A 14470-nucleotide genomic window follows, 5' to 3' on the forward strand; every position below is an offset into this window, starting at 1 on the left:
TAGGTGTTTTTGTTTTGTTTTGTTTGTTTTTAAGATTTTATTTATTTGTTTGAGAGAGAGAGACACTGTGCACACAAGCAGTGGAGGGTAAGAGCAGAGGGAGAGGGAGAAGTAGACTCCCCGCTGAGCAGAGAGCCCAAGGTGGTACTGGGTCCAGGACCCTGGGATCATGACGTGAGCTGAAGGCAGATACTTAACAGACTGAGCCACCCAGGTGCCCCAGAACCTGGGTTTTATTCTAGCTCTAACTGTACAGGAGGCTGGGAAAATGAGTGACTGGCATTTCCAGTTTCTATAGCGGAAGTAGCTGGCTTGGTGAATGAAGAATGCCTCAGTCAATGCAGAGGTTATAGTGTTGAATGACAAAACCAGAAGCCCTGGCTCCTGAAAAGTAGGAGGCCTGTTTTCTAATATTCTCCCTGGAATAAGTAAAATACTACTGAAGTTATTTGAGTAACTGATAACTGGTATAAATTACTTGAGTGCTTTGTGAAATTGTGTTTATCTGATACCATTTTAGGAAGCAAGTCTTTGACCACTTGCTCATTTTTTTCTATTACAAACTGAATTTCCTTTTCTTTTTTATTTCAGATATGTTTTACAACTTTTGAACACAACAGATTTTTAAAATTCAGATAGTCAAATGTTTTAATAGAATGGAATAAATAATTTAATTTTTATTATTGCAATTTCTAGTACATAAGTGTGATGATTTTTTTCTCTCATTTAGATTTCTTATTGTTGTTTGGGGGATTTTTCCTTTGATTAGCTATGTTAGCTAATGGTTGATTTGTTATTAGTTTTTGTTTATAAAAGTAGATCATGGGCTTATTATTTAGTTTTTCCCTTGCTCTTATCTGGTTAGTATTTCCTGACTTTATCATGTTGATTTCTTCCTTCTGCCTCCCCCGTGCAATTTATAGTCTTTTTCAAACTTAGTGGATTGTTTATATTAATTTATTTGAATTTGTTCTTTTTCTTGTTTGTCAAGAGTTTTTGTATGTAATATTTACATTATTGTTATCTTCTAAATATTCTGCAATTTTGATTCTGAGAGTTTTTCTTATTTAAATATATTTGTTAGTGGTTTGGAATTTTTAAGTTCTGTTAGTATTTATTTTTAATTTTATTACATTGGGATTAGAGAATGTATGGTAGATAGGACTGAACTTTATGATTTATTGATATTTGCCTACTTTTTAATATTTTATTATAAGAATTATCAAGTATGCAGTGAAGTTAACCAGTCTTTATATAGGACCCATTATCTAAATTATACCATTTTAATATACTCACTTTTCACATATCTATTCATCTATAAATCTGTCTATATATCCATCCATGTCATTCCTGTTCTCTTACTTTTAGTCTTCCTTAAATGTTTTTAAAAAATACATGTTTTACATATTCTTAAATAGTAAAATATTTACTATTTCATATAGTAAAATATTTAAAAATATGTAAATATAAAGTAGATAGGTTTTGTTTTTATGATCTACCTGAATTTTATACCTCTCACTTAACTTTTAGCTAACAAATCTACTTATCACTGAGAAATTCTGAAATCTCTTTCCAAAATGCTCTTGATCCCACATGATATTTTATAGTTCAGGGATTCTAGGATTATGTACATGTGTTATTATTACATGGTGAGTGAGTTCATTGTCTAATTTGAGAAAAATAATCTGGAAGTCCGGCTTTTTATTTTAGTTAGTACCTGTCAGGATCCCAAAATTCCTTTGTTTACAAAAGTTTCTCATGCCTTGTTACTCCATAAACCATTTTGGAAATTAAATATAGGGCTATACATATTTAAAGTAATAAAAGAGGCATATATTATACAATATGGAGTAAAATAATAGAACAACTTTGGAGATTTTTGAGACCTCATGATACTTAATCTCATAGCAGTAGAAGATGCTGTTGATTTTTTTCTCTTTTAGTATTTTTTAAAGATTTATTTATTTGAGAGAGAGAGTGTGTGCACATGTGCATGCAAACCTGGAGAAGAGGGGCAGAGGGAAAGGGAGAGAATCTCAAGCAGACACCCCCTGAGCTCTAAGTCTGACATGGGGCTGGGTCTCATAACCCTGAAATCATAACCTGAGCCAAAATCCAGAATCAGATGTTTAACCAACTGAGCCACCCAAGAACCCCAATCTTTTTGTCTTTCAAATTGCTCTTTTGAGGAACACCGGGGTGACTCCAGTGGTTGGTTGAGCATCTCTCATTGGCTCAGGGAATGATGCTGGGGTCCTGAGATTGAGTCCTGCATCAGGTTCCCCACAGGGAGCCTGCTTCTCCCTCTGCCTGTGTCTCTGCTTCTCTATCTGTGTCTCTCATGAATAAGTAAATAAAATCTTAAAAAGCCTACTTATTTCACTTGAATATTATGATGCCAGTTCAGACCTGGTGTATCCAAAATGGGACTAAAGCTTTAAGAGTCCTTTGCCCTCTCCTTATCATCAAATCTGCCTGTCTTTGTTTCTCCCTTTTGAGTGAATTATAGTATGATCTGTTTAGCTAGAAAAGCTTTCTTTATTATTTTACTCCCTAAATATCTTTTCTGTGTGTGTAATTTTTGTTCTAAATCTACCACCACTATTCTGGCTCACTTATACCTTCTGTCTCTCTTATACCTTCCTTTGTCTCCTTTATGTTCCCTCTGACAGCCAAGGATCTTTTTCAAATACAAATTTGACAGTTCATCTCCATAAAACTTTTCAATGTTTGTGGATGCTCTTAGGATAAAGAAAGAATTCTTCACATAGTTGACAAGGTTTGTATAACCTGGTCTCACCTACCTCCCACCACAGCTTCCTCTCTATTACTCATACTCACCTTTTTTTAGTTTTTACATAGAAATGAGCATTCACACAGACTCTTCTTTTTGCCTGGCATATTATTCTTACCTCTCTTTACCTAATGAATTTTATTCATCTTTTAGACCTCATTTAGTGTCACTGTCTCATAAAAAATCTTCCAATTATAACCCCTTATATTTGTCAGCATTCTCCAAGAAAACAGAACCAAAAGGATACATAAAGCCCACACTGGATTAAATGCCCCCACACTGGGGAAGGCCATCTGCTTTACTTCATTCATCAATTTAATGCCAATTTCTTCCAGAAACTTACCATTCTGGGTTTAATATCATATCCAGAAATTGTGTTTAATCATATACCTGAGTATCTTGTGGCCCAGTCAAGTTGACACATAAAATGAACCATCAGACCCTTCATGGTACTATTGCATACCTTTTCTTTATGGTACTAAAAGTTCCATTTTAACACTTATTTATATGATTAGTTGAGTAAGAATCATCTCTCCACCTAGACTGAAACCTTTAAAGAGGACTTGATGGTTTTATTCATCATTATATTATTTTTTTTTTAATTTTTATTTATTTATGATGGTCACAGAGAGAGAGAGAGAGAGAGAGAGAGAGAGGCAGAGACACAGGCAGAGGGAGAAGCAGGCTCCATGCACCGGGAGCCTGATGTGGGATTTGATCCCGGGTCTCCAGGATCGCGCCCCGGGCCAAAGGCAGGCGCCAAACCGCTGCGCCACCCAGGGATCCCCATCATTATATTCTTAATATAATATATATACTCCTCCAATGATTGCAGGAAAAATTGAATGAATGGTAAATGACTATTGCTATTCTAGACATTAAACTATCATGTTCAAATTTAACATCAGAAATATCTTCTTGGAACAGTTAAACTTCCTACAAAAATGGTAGATAATCTGCAACATGATGTAACATGTAACGTGAAACAGTGTCAATTACTACACATTTTTGTGATTGTGTAGGTGGGCTGTTCCAGCCTATAAGATATAGTTTTATTGAAAAGGGTTAAGTTGTTGAAGCTTCTACTTGAAAACTACATCTATACTAAATATCACTAGAAGAGATGATTCACTTCAGGCAAATGATCTATATTCAGAAGCCCAGTCTTGAGAAATAAGTAAACAATCATGGTCCTTAAAAAGAAAATCTAACGATTTACACAATGCTGTATATTTCCACTCTATTCACCTCATGTGGCATTAATTAGAATCAACAATTTTATGGCTCAGAAGTACGTCATTGTTATAATCACATTAACTTTGGAGAGCAGTTTCAGTGACAACATATGTTATAACTGCAGCCAACATGAATATGTAGAAACATGATATGTGGAGTGAAAATACATGGATAGACTTAAGTTCTAGTTTTGGCTCCATTATTTTTCAGTTCACCAAGTGTCAGTTTTTTTAGTTAGGGAAAAATAATTTCTATCTCATTGGAACGCCTGTGTGGATCAGCAGTTGAGCGTTTGCCTTCAGCTCAAGGCGTGATGCTGGAGTCCCGGGATCAAATCCTACAACAGGCTCCCTGCATGGAGCCTGCTTCTCCCTCTGCCTGTGTCTCTGCCTCTCTCTCTCTCTCTGTGTGTGTCTCTCATGAATAAATAAATAAAATCTTTAAAAAATTTTCTATCTCATTGTGTTGCTGTGATAAATTGCTATCAAGTGCTTGGTCTGGTTTCTGTCTCAATTCTCTATATTTTATCATTTCAATGCTAAAACAAGAATAAGAGGAAATGTTTATATTCTATGAATTAATCAAGGATTTCCAAATCTAGCTGTTCATCACAATCACCTAAAACATCTTGTAAAAAGATTCCCAGGCTGTATCTATGGAGATTCAGATTCTACAGATTCAGATTCAGATTCTCTTTGGGTTGGGGCCCAGAAATCTATGGTCTTCCAATGTTCTACAGGTGACTCGGATGATGAATCAGATTTTTCCACCTCTGCTGGGGTATCTGGCTCTTTTTACAACTGCCATTGTGTAAGTGTTTATAATGAGGCAGGTACTTTACCTTTACTACTAACAATAATTCCATGCAATTTCTATGATACAGAAATGTTGAATAATTTGTCCAAGGTCCCAGAGCTAGCTAGTTTAGAAGATAGGATGTGAATCAAGTCTTGACAAAGTCCAAAGCTCATTTTTTTTTTCCCTATGCTATGTAGCATATTTCCTCTGTCACTCATTTTAAAACATATTCTTGGGGCACCTCAGTCCGTTAAGCATCTGTCTTCAGCTCAGGTTATGATTCCAGAGTCCTGGGATCAAGCCTGAGTAAGACTCCTTACTCAGTGGGGAGTCAGCTTCTCCCTCTGCCCCTCCCCCTGCCTATGCTCCCTCTCCTTTTTCTCCCTCTCTCTCAAATAAATAACAATCGAAATTAAAAAACCCTATTCTTGGTAACTTGCTCAAGTTCTGTACCATGTGTGGGTTCTAGGATTATGTCTGAGAAGCTACTTTTCACTGGGAACAGAAGCAACCTTTATGGAATAAGCAATCCCAGACTCTGGGCAGAAGACCAGGAAGGAGTCTCATTCCTGACACTGTAGCTTTGTGGCTTTAGGCAAATCTATTAATTTGTCTGAGTCTTAGTTGTTTCCTCATTTGTAAACATAGACAATATATGATTACAAAATTTCTCATGAAGTTTATTGTGATAATGAGAGAATGTAATACTAAATGACACATGAACATAAGGTATATTATTATATGGGTTTGTAAATCTTGCAAAATATATTCATGTCTACCTTTCATTAGCTTGGGAATTAAGCACTAAAGCATTACCATTAAGATAAACAATACATGCAAAGCAATATAGCTCCTTATTTACACTTTATTCAGGAATTATTCTAATATAAAAAAGTGTGAGAGAGAGAGAGAAAAAGAGAGAGAGAGTGTGTGCACACGTATGTATGTTTTAATTAGTTGCTGGTAGTTTTACATTCTTTCAGTTTCCTCATCAGTAAACATTTCCTAGGACTTTAGAAATAGGTTGGGTAATTCAACATTTAAATACATTTTTACAAATAATCATATATCATTTATTTTCAGAGAGCTAAAAACAAACCTATGGGTGTCCAGGGGTCATTCTTAAACTTGAAATGATAACAAAATTCCTGTTTTGTATGAAACTAGTGACAGATATGGATGCTTGTTTTCTGGGAATATTAGTTGTTCCCGAAATAAATGAAGCACATCTTTTCTAGATAAAGAATGAGGAAGGAAGTTAACTGAGGAGAGAGTGGGTAACTACACATTTTAAATTAGTCAGTGGCATAATTTAGTACTAAGTTTATAGGGAAAAGAGAGAAGCAATCTGTTGCCTACAGTTGTCACCTTTCATGACATGCTAGTTTAAAAGATCAGATATTAGCAGTCATAGATGGTCTAGATTTCTCAGAGGCTTCTTGAAGTTTTCAGAAGTGATGTCATCTGATAATCTTAAACTATATTTACTATTTGAAGTGTATATTCTTGTGTGTGTGTTAAACTAGTATTGTAATTTTTTAGATTGATGGGTATAAGCAATAGAGATTCAAACTTTTGAGCCCTCTATAATGAAAGCTGTTTTCAGATCAGTTACCACCATCTCCAAGAATCTAACAGCTTTATGTAAAAATTTAGAATGATCGAAACCTTTTGTGAAACTTGAAAATATGATCTTTAACATTTATCTGACTCAGCTGATAGGCACCAATTTCCTGTGATTTAATTTGTCCTCTGTAGACAACATAATGCAGGAAACCAGCTTGGCTTTTTCTTCAAGTATGATCATTCTTACTTGAAGTGGGACATTAATCTCAAGATAAAATTATATGTAAGAGTACAATTAATGAGAAATGACGAAACAAAGAGGAAGAGGCCACTAAGGGGAATAAAAGAAAATTTTCTTCATATACTAAAATGCTGATAGATCATTGTTGAAGGATATAAGCTTATAATACTGAATAGTAAAGCTGAAAATGGGTATTTTTGCTATTATGGCTTAATTTCATATTAAAAAGGATTATGACTGACTATAAAATATTTAGTCTCATAATATGTATCAAATGCTCACTAATCTGGCTTCTAACTTCTTAGAGTTTTTAATGTCTCAGAAAATATACCTTCCTTAAGATTTCTTAGGTGATAGGAAGAAAATTCTAAAAATAGCAGTCTTCATTTGTATGAAGTTTAGAGTGAATTTTATTGCAGTATATGTTAGTTATGTGGCAGGGAGACACTGCGCTTATCTTATAAGCATTAATACAAAGTTCAATTTTTAAGCAAAGTGTGTTTCCCAAACTGTCTGATATCAGAATATAGATTTTCAGGAAAAGAGCAACACAGTTTCAAACATCAGGTCCCAATTGATAAGGAGTGAATACTGAGGGGGGAATTCTAAGAGATGCTATATTTGAAAACCTTGGCTGTCTAGCAATTTTTTAGTCCAGGAAAATCAGAAAGTGAGGCTTTAATTCATTTAGTGGGCAATCTCTCAGGATCATACCACTCTGAGTAGGGGGTATGGGTACCAAGAAGAAAATAGAGCCTTAGGCCTAGGATGGGGAGGTCCTAGGATCATGTTTCCATTATTAGAAGGCAGCTTCTATCCAGAGTAGAAATTTAGTTATAAGACGTTGGGCACAAGATCAGGTATAGTTTACCATTAAGAATAGATTGATGCAAGGATGCCTGGGTGGCTCAGCCGTTGAGCATCTGCTTTTGGCCCAGGATGTGATCCTGGATTTCTGGGATCGAGTCCTGCATTGGGCTCCCTGCATGTAGCCTGCTTCTCCCTCTGCCTCTCTCTCTCTCTCTCTCTCTCTCTCTCTCTGTGTCTCATGAATAAATAAATAAAATCTTTAAAAAAATTTATTAAAAAAAAAGAATGGATTGATGCAAAATCCAACCATGTGTTATATCTGTTTAGCACATCTTGATTTTGAACCTTGGCTCCACCAGATCACAAGCTGGTCATTTCAGACAAGTAGCTTATCTTTTAAGCCTTATTTTACTCACTTGAATACCTCACAGTAATCATAAATAAATATTAATTTATAATTCCTTTTTTTTTTTGCAAAATGGAGATTATACTTTACAGAAATGTTTTTTGAGTATTTAACATCATAATATTTGAAAAATGCCTGGTGCATAATAGAATCAATGAATAGAAGTACGTGTCCTCTTTTCTCCGTCATTTGACTTAACCAGCTTAGTCCTGAGGAGTGGGGAATGGGATAAACCTGCAGGCTCCACATTTTAAAGCTTTTATTTTTAAGACTTGTGGAGGCCCATACATGAAATATAAACTTCAAAACAAACCTTGAAGCGACAAGTCACTGCCCTGGTGACTTGCTACAGGAACTTACACATCATCTTTTTAACCTCCAATGTCCATACAACTCTCATTCTTGTTTTCACCTATACTGAACAATTATTCTGTTTTTCCACTATCAGAAATGGGCTTGTGCCATACTCTACCTTCAATCCATAGAAACGGTTTTGACACTTGATCTACCCCTTCTATTTCTTCAAGTTGAATCCATTCCTCTTTCTGGAATTCCTGTCACCTCTCTATTTCTTGGACAGAAGTTGACAGAATGGGTTAAGATCTCCCCAGTTTTCCCCAAACCCTTGGCACATGCCTAGGACCTATACAGGAAAGCACTCCACACAGCTCATGTTAGGCTGCATTCTGAAGGGCCACTGGAAGGCCATTTTCTAGGACATTATTGTTCCAACATGAAGAGCCATTTGGGAAATTTATTCAGCACTAAGTTCTAGGAAAACACAGTCTAAAAATGCTACTATGTTTTCTCCATTTAATGCAAAAGACCTAAAATGTAAGCTATATCCCTTTCTATTGTGTTACCGGTAGCTTTAAAATCAGATCTGAAAAAGCACCTATGTGTGATCTATGTTTAAACTACATATTAGGGTTTCTAATTTTTTTTTTTAAGATTTCATTTGTTTATTCATGAGAGACACACAGAGAGAGTCAGAGACATAGGCAGCAGGAGAAGCAGGCTCCTTGTAGGGAGCCTGATGCAGGACTCGCTCCCAGGACCCAGGATCGTGCCCTGAGCTGAAGGCAGACCTCAACTGCTAAGCTACCCAGGTGTCCCTGGGTTTCTGATTTTGACACACTAATTCAATTCACATTCACTTGATCTTGATTTTTTAATTTATATTTAAATTTTACACTTTTATTCCAAGTTGCTTTTGTTTTTGTCTTTTTCTGAAAATGCATTTGGTCCCTTACAAGAAGTAGGATATGACCAAACAAATGAATCCATCCTACTATCATTCTTATTACTCTAATAATAATTTCTAATGTGTTATTTCCTCCACAAGACTTGAATACATCTTTTAGTTAACCTTTACAGTCCCTGAATTACTTATTACAAGTAAATACCAACCATATATTTATTGTATGAAAGAATAATAAAGCAGCCCTAATATTGGGAGATGTAGATCCTGGATAGTTATTGCCATTCATTTGTTTATTCATCTAAGCTATTAAGTAACTGTAGTGTATCAGATACTCCTCTAAGTGCTAGAGATATATCAATGTAATGATATATATGAAGTGTTATTAGGTGGGGGACCTGGGTGGCTCAGTTGGTTAAGTATCAGACTCTTGGTTTCAGCTCAGGTCATGATCTCAGGGTCCTGTGATTGAGCCCTGCATCAGGCTCCATGCTCAGTGGAGAGTCTGCTTGAGGTTCTCTCTCCCCCTCTCCCCTTGCCTATCCTTCTGCCCTCTCTCCCTCCTTCTGTGCACTCATATGCATATTTTCTCTCTCTCTCTCAAAAAATCTTTTTTTTTTTTAATGTTATTAGGATCTGTAGGACAGGATGAATGTCACTTCATGGTAGGTGACAAATTCATGACAAGAAATTTGGGGAATGGGGGAAAGCCTGATTTAAGCATGTAAAGGTGAGAGTAATCTATCATTTTTGTGAGAGTGGATCTACTAAGGGATACAGGCAAAATCAAGCCTTCTAGCCTTTTGTATAGAATATAGAATATAACTGATAACTAAGGATTACTATCTATAATATACAAAGAATTCCTAAATATCAAAAAGAAAAAGACCAACAGCTCAATAAACACATGGATAAACAGACATTTCACAGAAGAAATACAAATGGTTAATAAATATATGAAAATCCCTACCTCTTTAGTTATTAGGTATATGCAAATTATAAACCCAATGCTATACCATTTATATCTACCATACTGTCAAAAATTTAAAAAGTCAGAGTCTTGAGGGCAAAGACAACCCCTTTCTCTAATTTTGCTAAAAAACTACTGCAACATTGAAAGATAGCAAAGTCTTATGCTTGAAACAATCTTGAAAACATCCTGTTTCTGAGACATTATCCACAAGACTGTTTTTGTCACAAAAATGAGATATAGGTATGTTTTATGTTTGTTTCACTGCTTTATCCTTAGCACTTGATATAATCCTTAAACATATTGTTGAGTGCTCAATAAATCCTTGTTGAATGATAATGAACAAAAATTAACTTCAAATGAGACAAGTCTAACTTTGTATATTTTCAATGAGAATGCATTGTCTCCAAGAAGAGCCTCTTAATGAATCTGTGTTTTTCCATCCTTATTTGAACATGGTGAGAACATGGAAAGTGGAAAATTTCAAATCCTCAGAGACAGTTTTTTAAAAAATTATTTAATAAAATCATGTGCTTTTAATGATCTCACGATTTATGGCTACCAACATGCTCTAGCAGTTTTTCTTTTTCTTTTTCTTTTTTTTTTTTTAAGATTTTATTTATTTATTCATGAGAGACACACAAACAGAGAGAGAGAGAGAAGCAGAGACACAGGCAGAGGGAGAATCAGGCTCCATGCAGGGAGCCTGATGTGGGACTCGATCCCAGGTCTCCAGGACCATGCCCCAGGCAGAAGGCAGGCGCTAAACCACTCTAGCAGTTTTTCATTATAAATAGTGCTGGGAAAATTTAAAGCTTAGCACAGTGATTGTAGAAAGAAAATGGTTTTAATGACTCTGAACAATCTTTCCCTCCTATGATATTTTGATTTATTCAGTCTGGCATGGTAGATGCAACACTGAATTCATGGGCAAGGAAGTGCATCTTAGTAAACATCCCAAGGAAGTGCATCTCACTTCCTTGCCCCTACCACTAAGTCCCGTGCAATTTTATTTATTTAAGTCTTGATGCAAGGTGAGACTCTTGTGACCTTTAAAGTCTCTACAAATGCAAGGAATAGGTTTATCAACAAGGTTGGTTGGTGGAAGGAAGCTTATTTATTGTATGGATTGACTTGGGATATTTATAAAAGTCAGGTACAATAAATGTCATTGCTGGAATCAAAGATATCCCAAATCATAATTTAAACAGGAGAATTTTACTGTTAATGGATCCCATTTCTTTCTCAGTCCCCCTCTTCTGGCTTTCTATTCTGTTTTGGATCATTTTTACTTTGGGGCTGTTGGCCAGGCATGTGAGGGATTTTTCTTTCCTAATTTTTCTCTAAAGTCAAAAAAAATTCTGTAATAAAAATCTTACTGGAATCAAAATGTAAATTTCCAGCTTATTATTGGTCTATGATACATCCATGATGCATTTATATGACATCACTCAGTGCCCTTTCTCCTATTCCCAACTAATCCCAAACTATTCATCCTTTAAAGCTCAAATGTTATGTTTTGCAAAATACCTGTTTCCTTCTGCTTTCTGCTCTCGTTTCTTCTCTGCCATTCTTTCATGTGGCTCCCTTCTTGTCACCTGACCTGTCAGCTGTCACCTTAGTAGGGTAGATGCCATACATTGTTCACTGTTCAATACCAGATGTGCCCTGACATTCAAAATAGGGCACATTGAATGAATGAATGAAACACATTGAGTCTTTATTGTCTGAAGAGGTTTTCCTTCGGTACACTCTCCTTTCCAAATACTTACTCAGTATATCGTTTATTGCTACTAGGCCCTATTACTTATACCTCTTGGAAAAACAATTCTGCTAAAATTGAAAGGTAAAACTTGTGCTCCGTCCCAGCATGTTTATTGAATGAGTGAATGGTGGAACAATCAGTAAAACCATTTCCTAGATATTTATGAATCCTTTTAAATTTCTTCTGCATTCTGCTTGTATTTCTGTTACAAGCAAATGATGTTGGGTTGAGAATGGTCTGCTCTAAGTACAATGAAAATTGTGAATTTGTTGTGGTGGATTGCAAGTGTTAATGAATGCTCTGACCTTCAGGAGGGAGCTTAGAGAAACATAAGCTTCTGCTAGGTCTAAAGCTTTTGGTGGGGATAGTAAAGGAATTATAAAGAAAATTCCCCAAATATTTATCTTACACTTCTGTGTCATGAAATTCTTGTGAAATTGTAGGCAACCTATGCATGGGTTCCCATTCAGAGTCACCATTCTTTTTCTTGCAAAACTAGGAAGGGACGAGTAGTAGAGCTCAAGAGAAATACTGATTAGATTCATGGTAGTCCAGGTTAACTGGAACAAAACTATATTAGAGTAGAATGAGATTGGGTCTGGGACCCAAGACTTGAGCTAAAAATAAAGAATAAGATACATTTTGTTGCTCTTTATGATATTGTTCTTGCATTTCTAGCTGTGGTATCATTCACTTTTGCAAATAGCTAGTCAAGAATTAGTGGATTTGTCCCTAATTTCCTCTTCCAGAAGATAGAACTATAGTAGGATGTCTTAGTACATTTTTTGGATTAAAGAGTGATATGATGACAATGATGTGCTGCAAAAATTAAACTTGTAGCAGTATTCAGGGACAATTGAATGAAGATGATACTGGAACTGCGAAATTAACCAAGAAGTGGTTGCAGAATGTGGTAATGAGTAATCAAACCAATGAGTTCATGGGAATGGAAATATAAAGTAAATAAAATGGGGCACTTTGATTTCATGAACACAGGAAATAAAGACAAATACTATTTGCTCTAATTTCCCATTATGCAACAGACTAGATTATAAGCAGAAAATTCACTTTTGGCTTAAGGAAAAGTTTGAAGAGGTTTTGAAATATATGCCATTTCTAAACCAAATGTATAAAACACACTTTCTTAATTTACCATGTTTCTTAATTTTGCATTCCTTCCATATTTATTTCTTAATTATTTTATCCAACTTTAAGATAGAGATACATATTAACTTAATTTGAATTTTCAATCAACCATTAGTGAAGATTCACAAAGCTGTAAGCAATCTATCAGAACATATATATGAAGTACCTGGAATAAAAACTGGTGTAAAGTAGGTGTACAGTAGTAATTGGTAAATGTTAAAAAGCACTATTAAATTGGCACTTGATATGTCTATGTTTAGGCTAAGATTTCAAGCAATAGGAGCCAACTAATCCCAAATTCCAAAATGAGAAGTTAACTTCTTTTATAGGACTTCAGAGAAGATGGTATCAAGTAGTTTTGCTATTCTTAGCTCCTCACCCCCATTCAGATATGAAATGGTGAAAAGTGAAGTGGCTTGGAGTTGCTGGAAATTGAGGGTTTCTCTGAGGAGAATTATTGTGTTATGAGGCCCATCTATGCTAAGAGATAGATGAAGGTCCTTTACTCTCACTTTAAGCACAATAAGAAAGAATTTGTGAAGATCATTTGAAGAACTTTCTGTGGATCTCATGGTAAAGGGCCACACAGACTTATAATATTTGATTTATTCATGAAAAAAAAAGAAGTTCATAGGATAGAAGCTGGCTAAAACCCTCCATGGCAAAGGAGCCGAGGGGTATTTGGAAATATATCCTCTTGAGAATGTTAAAGAGTAACAGATAATTTTAGAGATCAGATGTGGAATGTGAAATAGGAATTTTATCCTGGAATTGTTTTGGAAAGGGTCCCATTACAGAATCCACTTATAAGGGGACAGGCAACCTCAGCAGAAAAATCCTAAAGTAAACCTTTGGATGCACAAGGGGGTCATACGTTATTAGTTGAAGACAATTGCCTGAATCCAGGTGCAATATGATAAGTCCTACTACAATGCTCTAGACAGAAGAAACTCTGGCATCAGACAGAAGAAACCAATAGCCACGTATAGTGGTGTGAGTCTAGTAAGACATTTACTACCTCTTATTTCTGCCACCTGTCGATCCCTTCTTCAACCCTGGAGGAATCAGAGGCAGCCTAGTAATGGAAGATGGAAAATGAAAATCCTAGGTGAGATTTCCACTTCCAGTAATGGGACTAGGAAACCAAATCAATCTTCTCATTGACAGCAGGGAGAAAGCATGGTGAAAATGTTGTTAAATGATCTGCTTAATAACATGAGAAAGCTGACAAGGCATTGAAGATGTATATGGCCAACATTTGAGGGAAGAAAGCCCGTAAAGATATGAGTATACGCATGCTGGGCTATTTGGGGCTGCTCTTTTCTTAGAGATGTCTTCTAATTCTAGAGAAGGCAGCTGAGAGGATGAGAAGATGAAAAGATATTTGGATGGTCTCTCAGAAAGAGCTAGATCTATATATATAGATAGAGACAGAAGAATAGATATATTGATATATATACCAGCAGACTTCTTAAACAGTATGTCAAGCAGATTCTATCTATCACACATCTATCAAAAATTACATTAAATGCAAATC

Source organism: Canis lupus, chromosome 7, assembly GCF_011100685.1.
Source record: "Canis lupus familiaris isolate Mischka breed German Shepherd chromosome 7, alternate assembly UU_Cfam_GSD_1.0, whole genome shotgun sequence".
In the NCBI taxonomy this organism is placed as follows: domain Eukaryota; kingdom Metazoa; phylum Chordata; class Mammalia; order Carnivora; family Canidae; genus Canis; species Canis lupus.